Source organism: Hetaerina americana, unplaced genomic scaffold (assembly GCF_022747635.1).
Source record: "Hetaerina americana unplaced genomic scaffold, ioHetAmer1.1.p SCAF_4, whole genome shotgun sequence".
In the NCBI taxonomy this organism is placed as follows: Eukaryota; Metazoa; Arthropoda; class Insecta; order Odonata; family Calopterygidae; genus Hetaerina; species Hetaerina americana.
The window spans coordinates 15779033-15792492 of record NW_027286985.1 but is presented as its reverse complement, the minus strand read 5'-3'; positions in this window follow the sequence as shown (position 1 = coordinate 15792492).

Here is a 13460-nt window from a genome sequence, read left to right as displayed (position 1 = left end):
ATAGCATAAGAGTAAAAGGCTATGGGAAACACGATTTGGAGAATAATAACCAAACTGATTGGGAATAATTTGAGGCAAAACGATTGTATGTGTATATATATATATATATATATATATAAACATATCTACATCTACATAATACCCCGCAAGCCGCCGCAAGGGCGTGTGGTGGGGGGTGTTAGGTCACCAACTGTAAAAAGGAACAAAACCACATGCAAAACAACGACGTGGAAAATAACACGCACAGCAACGTACACACTTATGCAAAATTCCCTTCATCCAACACTCATGCAAACACATATACCGCAGACCAACAAAAAACTGCATCCGAGGATGCAGCACGAAAGCCATCCTACAAAACGCAAGCCAGGACACAACAAGCAAGAATGTGAATATATATATATATATATATATATATATATATATATATATATATATATATGTAAGTTACGACGTAACGTGAAGGGAAGAGATGGAAAAATCTGGAGATATTAGGAATAGGTCTAACTAAGAAGGACGATTACAGATAATGTGGAGTAATGGATCAACCAGCTCGAGATACACCCAGATATTAATTCTATGATATACCTATAATTAGTGGGTTAGAAATGTTTGTTTTTTAAATATTTTTCCACCCAAAGATTTGTTTTTCCAAAATTTATTTTCCCTATATTTTGAAGTGTTTTTTCTCATCGTGAAATTTCGAGTGGATAAACAATTACATTCATTAGAATAATTCTCGCATAAAAATAATATTTTTAAAACTAACAATATGAGTTAAGGATGCGAAATTATTTTAAAATAATTAATTATTATTTATCTTTCGGCTATTATCATGCACGTGAATTTATATGGTATTATTTTAAATTAAGCTGCAGGGAATAGTTAGCAAAATATGTCGATATTATTGCAATAGAATTTGATTTATTTTACCGTTTCATGAAACATAATATTTCCTGTTATCAGGTCTTTTTGGAAGTTATGGTGGTATATTTTCAGTGTTATCAATTTTCGGCTATCATTAGAGTAAATAAAGTTACTCTTTGGAGAAACAAAAGTCAACAAGGTTATCCCTCCCAGCTTCAAAAGCATAGAAACATAATGACGTGATTTTAGAGTGATGATTTGTTATTTATTTTAAAAGTAGAAATCAAGGGACAAATTTATCTAGTTGAGGGCTCTTGAACAAATTAATTCCTACTCCTTGGAAAAAATTCCTAATTCCTGTGAGAATATGACCTTTTTTCCATTAATATTACGATGTATTGAACAATTATTAAAGTCCACTCGGAAAATGCGGAATATGATATGATGTGAATCATTTCATTTCTCCCCTGATATTCAAAGAGTAGGGTGAGCATTTATTTCGAACCTTGCCTTCCTCTAATTTTTTTTGCATTCCGCCCACACTGATGCTCCTGCTCCCGCTCTGGGCTTTTGATCCATCCTCCTCATCTTATGCTATGCTCATCTTACGTTACTAACCCTCTCTCTCTCTCTGTGTGGGAGACGATGCAGATATAATGTATGGATGGTACAGTCAAAAGATCCAAATAAGATTTAGCATATGTGAGGCGAAGCTCCTTTCAAATCTGCGTGCCTTTATGCATGTGCGCCTGTGTGTGTAGCTTCCGTTGAGACAAAATATTCTTGTGATAAGGCGCCGCCTCAGACTGCGAATGTGATTGGAAGCATCTTTCCATTTGAGGGCATGTCTCATATCTTATGCCCGACCTTCTTTCGTGCTAAAAATACCAGGGCATGGTGGATGAAAACTTGATCGCTTTTACGATATAAATTTTATGCAATTCCCACCTTTTCCTGTCGCCAAGGGTTTGTGCCCATATTTTGTGAATGATATTTTCTGAAGCCTATATTCCACTAAAATATCAGGGGTAACTATGATTCTCAGCTTATTGACCGTGATCCATGCTGATTAAATCATTCCAGTCCTTTTTCAGCGAAAAAATTCGTTATTGATATGTTTTATTTGGTTGATTCTCACGTTAAAGATATACTACCTTGATCAAAAATTTCCCGGAATTTATTCAGAAAATTAAAAATACAAGTTTATTCATCTAAATCTATATTGTCCCCTTCAAAGTAATCCCCATCGACTGCAACACACTTATGCCAGCGCTTGATCCAATCCTCGAAACATTTTTTATATTCGGTTTTCGGTATGTCCATCAGTGCTTCCTGCGATTTTTCCATTACTTCCTCTCGGCTGCTAAAACGCGTTCCCCGTAATGGTTTTTTAACCCGATTGAACAGAAAGAAGTCACAGGGAGCCAAATCAGGTGAATTCGGTGGCTGTTGGATGGTATTTGTTGCATTTTTCGTCAAAAAATTACGAATAATGATAGCACTGTGCGACGGTGCGTTATCATGGTGCAAAATCCACGAGTTTTCTGCCCACATTTCTGGTCTCTTTCGGCGAATTGCTTCACGCAAACGTCTCATAACGCCCAAATAATACTCTTTGTTTACTCTCTGGCCTTCTGGCAAAAATTCATGATGCACTACACCGTTGTAATCCATGAAAACCGTCAGCATTGCCTTCTTTTTTGACTGAAAACGACGTGGTTTTTTTGGTCTCGGCTCATTTGGTGAACGCCATTCACTTGCCTGATGTCTGGATTGCGTGTCGTACTCATAAACCCACGCCTCGTCTCCAGTAATGATCCTTTTGATGAATGTGGGATCGGATTCAGCCTCGCAAATCATGTCTTTTGCGACGTCAACACGGTCTCTTTTTTGCATGAAATTGAGGTCTTTTGCTGCTACACGACGGAAACCCAAATCATTAACCACAATGTCTTGGGCGGATCCATAGGCAATGTTCAAGTCCTCCGCTATTTCTCTGATGGTTAATTTGCGGTTATTGACCAACATTTCTTTTACTTTATCAATTTTTTCACCGACTTTCGATGTCGATGGTCTGCCACTGCGTTCATCATCTTCGATTGACTCACGACCACTTCTGAACCGCTCGTGCCACTGGTAAACGACCGTTTTTTTTAGAGAATCGTTGCCGAAACACTTTTCCAACATTTCCAACGTCCGTGCGCCACTAAATCCGTTTTTTACGCAAAATTTAATACAAGTTCGTTGTTGCAAATTTAAATCCATTTCTGAAATTGTAAAAAATCGCCAACACACACAGAGATAGATGTACTCTTGGCTACGTAACTTTTGCAAATGTCAAGTTATGACACTAAGATTGAAAGGGAATATCAACAACAGATGTACCAATTTAACAAAAAAACAGAACTCAAATCGGAACGATGGGAGCGCCACACGGCGGAATCTATATTTATCGAAAATTCAATTAGAATTAATTTTTACAATTACCCAAACCTTCGTAACAATAAAACATGTAATCAAAATATGAGCAATATTATTCCAATATCTCTGAGAAACAATAGTAGTATGTCCTTAAGTCTGCTATAACTTTGCAAACTTATAAATAAACGGGCGATGAAAAAAGCAATCATTTAGCAGCCAACGGATGCTTATTAATCGTTTATTCAATAAAACCTCCACCGGAAAATTTGACTTTTGCAGACTTCAAAAATGCTCTTTCCATTATGTTACATTTGATTAAATAATCACTTGTTTCCTTGAGTTTCATTGAAATTCCTCTCTTTAATTTTAAATACGGAGAACTAAATAGAAAAATGATCGTGATTTCGTCGATATGAAGCATAAAAATAGGAGGTTTATTTCAAATTATTGTACCAATTGGTTTTCCCAAATTATTTACCTTTAATTACCCTTGGACTGGTTTAAACAAATTCTTTTCAGCAGTTTTACTTTCATTATTCAGGTATTTAATACAGAGCTTGAAATTTTTTCGAATCGGATTACTTAATACGCCGCTGCCTCTTTCGGGAGGGGTATGTCCGCATATATTTTTGCGAAGTTTTACCTGAATTTCATTCGAAGCTCTCGGAAAAATGCAGTTAAACAAATAATAAATTAAATATTTGTATTGTGAAATATCGAATGTGTATTACCCTCCATTTTTATGGATGAAATTTTAATTGCTCTTAGCCAAATTTGGAGGTGCTAATGGTGCTAGACAACGTTCAGAGGTTTCATTATCAGATTTTGGCGTAACTTCAATTTTTATGAATTTGTTCGCTGAGGCTTTACTTAGTGAAAATTCGTGATCACTGAATTAATAAATTTGGTATTTTTTCAAATAAAGATTATATTTTCCTGGGAAAAAACCAAGTTTATTTATTTTGTGTTAAATTTTTATTTTGACATAAACATTATATGGTAAATGTAGAGGACAAATATCGCTTTATGTCAGAGTGAAAGAATGCAATAATTCCAGAAGCTGAAAGAAGAATTATTGCAAAACGTGACGAAGAAGGAAACAGGTATTAGTTAATTAAATCATGGCGTAATTTTTCAATATAAAAAATATAAGCTCTGATCAATTCATGAAATTTATTGTGCGCATAATGCAGGCATGAAAAAATATATTTAGTGATTAAAAAGGCGCCGTGAGCCGGGCGTGCTAAAGATTCTTGCTTATATTATTTATGCGAGCAATAAATTTGCTACCTGGGAGTACCAAAATATCGCTATAATGAAATTTCATTTCGCATATACGTATATATACATGATAGCTTATGTTTTCCATTGAAGCATAATAAAATATGTATTGAGAATTTTGTTTTCTACCACTATTATACAAACGCATTGCATTACCTTGTCTAGCGTCGCTGGCAATATTTATTTGAAGGATGGTGATTATTCCAAAGGGGCAGCATTGCAGCAGTATCTTTTCGTTCATTTATGAGTATATAAATGTTTCATAGAGGAAGCAGTCAATTGGAAAAGCCTCAGAATTCTGATTTAAAAAAAATTTACTTGATGCTCTCCTTAAAGTAATCTTTGCCGTAGCAATGCCTTTCCCCCGGACTAAGCTTAATTCTCATCGTAAAAGTTAATGAATACTTTCTCACATCATCCGATGCGGTTAGGCTCCCAATTTCATGAGTAATGGCCTCTGGGGTCTAATCCCCCGAAATTTCCGATTTTAATTTGCTGCAAGTAACTGTTGAAACTTCTCGCAGCCTTTAAAGATTAATGTATGTATATTCAAGTTTAACCCCGTGATATCTTAACCCAAATTCAATGCGAAATCCATTCCATGAATATAGTTCAATGTAAGGATTCTAAATCACCTAAAAAACTTCCATATTTTAGATAATTAGCATCTGCAATTGCTTTCAGAGACCCAAACTCATTTCCTTTGGTTAAGTTTATCCGTATTTATTTTATCATTTCCAAAAAAATGTATATGTAATCAATATATATATCTCATTTCCTTCCCGAAGCTATCTTTTGATTTCTTCTTTAAGAGACGAGAAACTTTTCATCTATTCACCGTACGATCCCAAGTCTACCTTTCGTTGGGATTCAATCAACGAATCTTATTCAAGTTTCCGCCTAGGAAATTATAGTTTACATTGGATTGCATCTCAAATGTATTGCACTTTCTGAATGAAGTCTATTTTCCTCAAGCAAATCAAGCAGAATCTGCGTTTTGGCGTTTCCAGTTCCTTCCCAGCAATTTTGTATTTAGAATGAACCAGAGCCACAAATGTTTGGTGTATAAAATTATTTTTGTCCTAATTTATTTTATTCCGCAATATACTCTGCAACTAAGCTGTATCTTAATGATTAAAATTTATGTTATACTGATTATTAGAATTTTCGAGATCAATGAACGCATGTCAAATCCAGGGTGACTAAAGCATGTAAAGTGTATACGAGTATATCTTTGACAATATATTAATGTGAAGTTCTAATATAAATTTTCAAAGTATCGTTGAAGATTGTATCTTGATGCTATTCAAGAATGTTGACACAAAAGTAACACGACTCCATTATCCAACTAGTTTCACTACACTGTAGCATATTCAGGAATAATCCAGTTAAAAAAGTATTTTTTCAATGGAACTCAGTCTGCATTTTGTGATTTTACTTTCTTAACACCTTAAATCGAACTCCGCCAAGTGTTGGCATCAACAATATTTCATATCAATATAGGTATCGTTGTATACATCCCCTTAAACGGGTGAGATACGAGTTCAATCAGTATTTCACTGGCACAAACTTAATATTTGAGAAGAATTTTTTGGAGTGGTTAATGTTAAAAAAGACGTTTAAATTGTTAGATCGTTGTATTTCTTTATCTTTTTTGTTGAAGATACCCTATTTTCAAATGTAGTTAATGCTAGTTTTATTCCAGTCAAAGCCGATAAATTTAGTCAAAATATCGTGATTTTTCAATATCATCTTATTTAAAAAAAATTAATTAATCAAATTGGAGTGTCTCAGCTTGGTTTTCTGAGATACCTCAGGTGTTCAGTGCCCAAAGGAGGTTTTTGCTGTGGGCGCTTCAGCAAAAATATTAGAATCCTAATTTCTCTATGCATAATACATTTCATTCTTTTTATAATTTGAAAAATATTTTGTTTAACTCGGAGAAAAAACCTCTTTATTTGGTTATTTTCGATGCTGATGTTTCTGTAGTTCTAATATCATTACGTGGATCTTTGATTTACTATAAACATGCATCCGAATTTCACGCCGTGTGGGTATCTGTATTCGTGTATTTTAATGGATTACTTTGTAATAATGCACAAGTGTCAATTGTTCTAGTTTTTCGATGCATATTATCTGCTTATACATACAATTCTTCAACTCACTTTTAAAAATCTTTTTCTTTGATGGTAATGCCTCTTTCCAAGTGAAGTAAATTTTGATGATTGTACACGTATTTCAGAGCTAAAATAGATTTTCATCAAAGAAAATAGTGCTTTTTTCTTCAGAGCGTACACTCCGTGCACTCACTTGTATGAAAAACTCTACATTCCTTTAAGAATGACCTCAGCATGCAATTTCAATAACGTATGACCCTAAAATAAGTTAGTGTCCATAGAATATACTAGTACTCATTTAGTGTTCATAGAATGTACCCTTTGAGTACATTCTATCTTCATTTTCATTAAATTTAATTCAGATTGAGGGATTGGACCCGTTATATAGCGAATGGCGACGTCAGAAATTATTCATAGGAGTTTAAAAAAAATAGTCCTCTCTGCTTGATTATGTGCATGGTAACGTAGTTCAATTGCCTCCTGATATCCATTCTTGAGTTCCAACGTGGTGTGAAAATTGAGGTTATCTAATGAAATGGATGAAAATAATAGATTATGGTTCAGATTAATTTCAAATTCAATGCAGAATATACAAAATTTAAATTAGGTCTTCAGAATTTCTCATGTTTTCCATCTGCTGAGTGAGATTAATTTTTTACTTCGAGTGACGCGCCAAACAATTAACTCTCACATGCCATGTTGCGGTGAGCGTGCCATAGGTTTCCCACAGCTGTTTGTTACCACGAGGAAGGGTTAAGGTTTAAGAAAATATTTTTCGCCACCGGAATACTTGTCAGCCTTCACGTCAGGAGTTCGCGTAGCTGGGGGCGGGGAGGGGAAGGAGGGATGAGCACTCCAGGCGCCTGAAGACCATCAGTCACTGCATCTGGTGCCTGCGATGGGTGCGGTGGTAGTAGTTAGGTGGACGACGTTCCCTGCTTACAGCAGCATGCCTGTGACTATCCAAAGAGGAAGCCGTGAACACTCGGCAGAAAAAAAATTCCCTTTGAGAATATTTATGTCGACCCCGTGGATGGCCGTGATCCAGTTTCCTGTTGGGTGACTAAACGTGACCACAGGACGCAATGCCGCAACTTGGTACTCTACCAGCCAGGACGCCAAAATTTTCCTCAGGGGAACTTACAACATATATCCGCTGAAAGTATTCCCAGTGACTCCTCTCAAATCGCCATTATTGACGATGAAGGGCTTCCTTCTCTAGTTTTCCTTCCGGATGTTTTTTCTAAAACTAGGCCGTTTTACCTGCATTCCATTTTATTCAGCATCTTTGGGTGCAGCGCACTATATTTTCAATTTCATCAGAGCTTTTTTTTCTTATTATTAAAAAAACATGACGTGGGCTCGATTTATCCCGGAATGGGCATTTTAAATATGAATTTAATTTTTAGGAAAAATATTTCAACATGAAGTGCCCTTAGGGAGCTCCTAAGATCCGAAGCAAACTTGATATGATTTTTCTCTGAAAATATTTTGATATTGTTGACAAAGGTAAGTGCAAATGAAGTATGCACACTTCAATGTCATGATTGAACCTTAAAAAAATATATTGAATTATTCTTAGGTTCTATCGTTTTTTAAATTACTAGCTTATGTGAACAGAATGCGGTAAAGAACAGTTGAGTCTACCTGTCGTGAAAGAGCATGCATATAGCATGTCGCATCCATGGGGACACTAGCGTGATTCGCAGGATACTGATTTCACGGGAATTAAAAAGGTCGAAGACAAAGGTTCTGTAGTCTTAATCCCAAATACTATGATCTGTTTAATGGGTAACTTAATATCTTCGTTTTACCTTAAATTAAAACGTCGACATATCGGAAATGGTACTACATATGATCAACATATGGACCTACGGAAGAAACCTAGTGAAAGTCATTGAATAGCTATGAAGTTTTTGTTTGGACAAGTTTTCCTTATTTTACGGCTCTCACTTTCCACAATCTGTGGTAACACAGTAGAGGGGAGCTGGTTTTCATCACTCGGAAGGAAGTAATAAAGACTCATCAAGACTGGTGGTCAATCTACTATATCCTAGTTGCTAGGTGTTTGAAGATTACTGTAGTTTTAGGATGTCATCAAAACAAAAATCCACAAAACAAATGAGTAATATAGGTATCCTTTTACACGCCGAGGAAAGCATATACCGGTTGTATTTCTAAAAAAGAGTTTTGGCTCTACTCTGACATTTGTGGAATTTCTTACACGAAAAAGTATATGCCATTTTTCTCCTTGTTCGAAGTTGGCTGACTCTTGCCATACCTGAGTCCTAATGTATGTGTGCTTGGCGATTTTAAGGGGCTTTACAAACTTTGTATCGTGGCCTCCGGAATAATTTTCCAAATTAAAAAAGTTCGTCCTTCCCTTCGCCTCATGTTTCTTCCGTTTTCCCATCTCTCCCACCTACTCTCCACCCCTACAAACATAGACTCCCTCATTTCATCCCGGGGCTCCCTCCTCATCCTCCTTTCCTTCTCCTCTCTCTCTCTCTCCATCTTCCCTCCCGAGTTCCCTTTCCTACCCCTGTCCATCTCCGTTGGAAGCAGTGGAATGATTAGTGTGTTGACCTCCCTTACTGCGGGTCCTGGGCGAGTTTTCCCTCTCAAAATACAGATTTTTCATTTTTTCCCCCTTCCCAACTCCGGATTACGCAATCCTCATACGCTTGGAGATCGGAAGGGGCATCTCGGGTGGTTGTCTCCTCTCTTGCAAAACCCTCTTATTCCCTATCTAACTCCCCCCCACCCGTACTCACACACACTCGCTAACCCCGCCCTTCTCCCGCTCGATTTTTCTCCCATCGACGTTTTGAACGGTGCGATACAGGGGTAGGGAGTAGACTCGCAAAATAGGTAAGGAGTCGAGTGGGAGAGGATTCTGATCCCTTCCCGGACCTTCGAGAGTCCCTTTGTCCCTCCGTTCGATGTGCTGTGGTTCCAGAACTGGGGCCCAGAAATTTCCCTCTTAAAGGTCGTGTGGAAGAAAAAATGTAGTTTTCAACAAGCGTACCTAATCTTCCCTTGATTTTACTTCCAGTCGATGGGATGAGCATCTAAATTGTCTAATTATGTAATGACTCAAAAGTTCTCTTGCCGTTATGAAAAGGTGACACCAAATCCAATAGACGAGTCGGTCCCTCTTTAATTAATGAACTATTTAAACTGCCAAATTGATTTTTTTAGGGAAGTGTTAAGGATTGATATATCTTCTGTCCTTCAAAGCATTTGAAGTGTTAGTTAACTTTCCACCGAGTTGAGGGCTGTTATGTAGTTACTTAGCCTGTACGTGATGAACTATTTCCTATTGAAAGAATTCATCGAAATATTTCACAATGTAGACAAAATTGAATTTAAGTATTGCTATGTTCGTTACGATCCTCATGAGGCAATGTTTCTATGAAGTTAGGTCTAATATTTCAGCATGAATAATCTAAGTTATTGGGAAATATATCAAATTGAAGCTTGGATATGCTTTGTGTGGTGACTAAACTATTAAAATTCTGGCACCCCATTTCCATCCTAATTTTTACGACTCAAAACTATCTCTTGCTTGCCTCATTCAGTTTTTGCGTGCCTTGTAGTTGCTCGCAAGCCTACCCACAGGTTGACTGCCACCTTCTCAAACTTTGCTTAAGGCACGCTGACATATGACAGTTTTTATGCGGTGTGAAACTTGAGTTTTTGCATTCGTGGTAAAGTGATCTACGTCGTTGTCCGCATTACTTCTGCGTCGTTCGAATTTCTTTTCATGGGAAATATTCTTTCCAACATTGGCATTGTTTTGCCTATCGCATATTTAGCACAAGGCATCACAAAACAAGGTATTTCATGCACGGGAAAGTGGCCAAATGTTGTCAAACTTAGAGTTAATTTTCAACTCCTTTCCTTCCCCATCAGGTGAAATCCTCTAACTCCGTGTGAAAAATGGTGCCGTTAAATTCGCGTGAATTGGAGTATATTCAATTTGAGAAATATTTTTTTAAGCCAATACGATAAGGTCCTTATTCTGGAACCCCGTAGAAAATTGTTCTGTAACACGATGAGAATTCCAATTTCTTCAAGTCAAGGCTTTCTCGAGAGCCAATTTTACGACTTGTGGTTGCTTCTCGATTGTCTCTGAGTCTCTGATGGTCTGATAAATAGGAGATGGTAATCTTTTGTCTAGAGTTTCCAAAGTGCATCTTCAAATGTTGCTTTTTACGAAGAAATAAGAAAACTAAAGGTTAAAGCATTGAATCCCACAATTTGGACCCTTATTATTTTATTTCATTTATTCATTTTACGTGTTCTAAAAGTGTTCTCCCACATCTTGCTGGCAATAGAAACGAATTAGGAGAAATATTGACTGGCCGGGGCTACTCAACATTTTTAAATTTCGTCTGCATTATACGTACCAAAATTTCGACTCAATAACACTGCCCCAAGACTCTCATATTCAATGTTTCCATCCAGCATCAGGGATTTAATGATAAGGGTAAATAATTGCAGACAAAATATACATTTTCGAAAATGATTTATTTCTGATCATAAAAAGTATATGTTTTATTCCAAAACGCTTCATTAGACGATCGGATGCCAAGCGTAAACCATATTGCGCAGTAGAGTTCAATTTTACGCCAAGAGCAGTTATGGAGAAAATTAAAGAAAAAAAAGACTGGAATAAATTTTTGCTGGCAAGGGATGACCCTGCGAAATTTGTCCCCTCGTCTCTCAGATCTGCACGCACCAGGCGGACGGGGGAAAATCCCTCGCTCATCCGTGCCTGTCCGCTTTCTCCTCTCCTTTCTTTCCTCACCTCCCCACCTACGCCGTGCCCGTGTCTTCATCTCCCTCCCTCTCTCACTCCCGCTCTGTCCTCTACGCCATCTCGTTTCATCCCCTCCCTCTCCTCCCAGCCGCGCTCCCTCCACCCGTCCTTCCATCTTTCCCAACCAACGCGCGCACGCATCTTCTATCATCTCTCCTCATCCCTCCCTCTCGCCCTTCTCCAGAGCTATCTCACTCGGTTTCCACTTTGCGTTACAAAGTAAGTGAGCGCGTGTTTGTGGGTGGATGGGGTGAGTCCTTTTCAATTTTGGGCGCCCTCAGCTCCGGAAGAGGAAGGCTTTCGGGGAAGGGGGATGGTTGAGGAGGGGGGCGCAAGCGAGGAGTTGGTCGTCGGAAGGAAGAGGCACCCTGTGCTCCGAGGGGTAGAAATAAGGGTAGGGAAGGAGGGTGGTGAAGGAGAGCGGGGTGGTTTCTGGTGAGCACGAAGGCCCACCGAGGGTGTGGCTGGCTCGTCGGAGAAAGCCACCCAGCCGCCACGCCCTTCATTACGGCACGCCGAAGAGCGTGCGGCAAGGATTGCGGCGGGGGGAGGGGGTGGGGGAAGCAGGAGATAGAGAGATGAACCCACCGCTACCCCCTTCCCCGACATCCCAGTCGCTCACGACAGGTCCGAAGCCCCACGTACTCGGAGACCGCACCCAACTCACCCGCCCGCCCAACCCACCTCGTGCGTTTCACTCCATCCCCTCCGAACCTATCACCCTCAGCCCCCACGCAACCTCCCTCGGGGGATCTGTCTATGGACACGCATATATGTGCCGCCTCACCCTCAGTGCCACGGATTTTTCAGGAAACCGGAAAGTTGCGGGTGGGGAGATGTATTTATTTTTTTCGTCGAGAGGATTTCCTTGCGGGAAGAATGCAAGTAGAGGTGTGTCGGTAAGGGAGAGCGAACGCAAATGACGTGGCCGCCCTATTTATTATTATTTTTCTTTAATTTTCCGCCAGCACCCGCTCTCTCTTCTCCTGCCTCCATCAACCTCCCTTGCTCTTCCTTTTGTTGGCTTGTCGCGGTATGCCATAAATTTCTGTCCAATTGCCGTAAAAACTTGCCCCACCCCCGGAATAACCGAGGCGTATGCCTCATGGAGAACTTCTCCTTGGCTCTAGGGCGTTCTTGCTGATCAGGTTATGCCTCTCCAGGTACCTCACGTCTTCCACAAGCTATCGTAGTGCAGTTATTCCTTGCAACTCATTACTAATTGTTTCCTAAATGTTGAGGATCCCGTTGGCGGCAAGCCTTTCATGTCTAAATATACTCGGGATTTGATGGAAAATGCCCATAATGATTCTTGAAGTCCTAAAATACAAATAACAGGACTTTTCGATTAGAAAGTCTTTTAATGTCGTCCGATTTGTTTGTATGAAAATCATTAAAGTTTGACCAATTCAGGTGGTTAACCATGGGGTTGAAATTATACGGTTACGTGACGTATATTTCGACGACTAGTCTAAATGGTTTCGCTCGTTTTATGGCAAGGCAACCGTTAACTCAAACCTTAAATAACCATGCGTGCCTAGACTCCTTAATAGCCGCACGTTGGTGGAACTCTAGTCGGTACACTAAAATTGCCTCGTCCAAGTCTGAGTGTGTTTTTGGTTTGAATAGTTTGGTGTGGAAGGGTAGTAGTTCAAAAAGAGAATGAATGCTTTTCGGCAGCAGCGAAGAAAAATTCCCATGTGAGGTGGAATTTCAAAAGGGTTATTTCAGGTTAAATTATGCCTCGCGTGAGTAATTTCGCTCTCCCATGGGACATGCGTGACTACAACTTTCCTTCTGCGTAATTTTATCTGCCTCAGCGCACCTCTGCGGACTCACCTCTCCCTTTCATTCCTCGTCGTATGCATATCTACGAATTATGAACGGTTGGGTGTGTCCTGGTGTTTAGTCCTATAGTAAGGGTAAATTTAAATTCATTTAATTTCTGA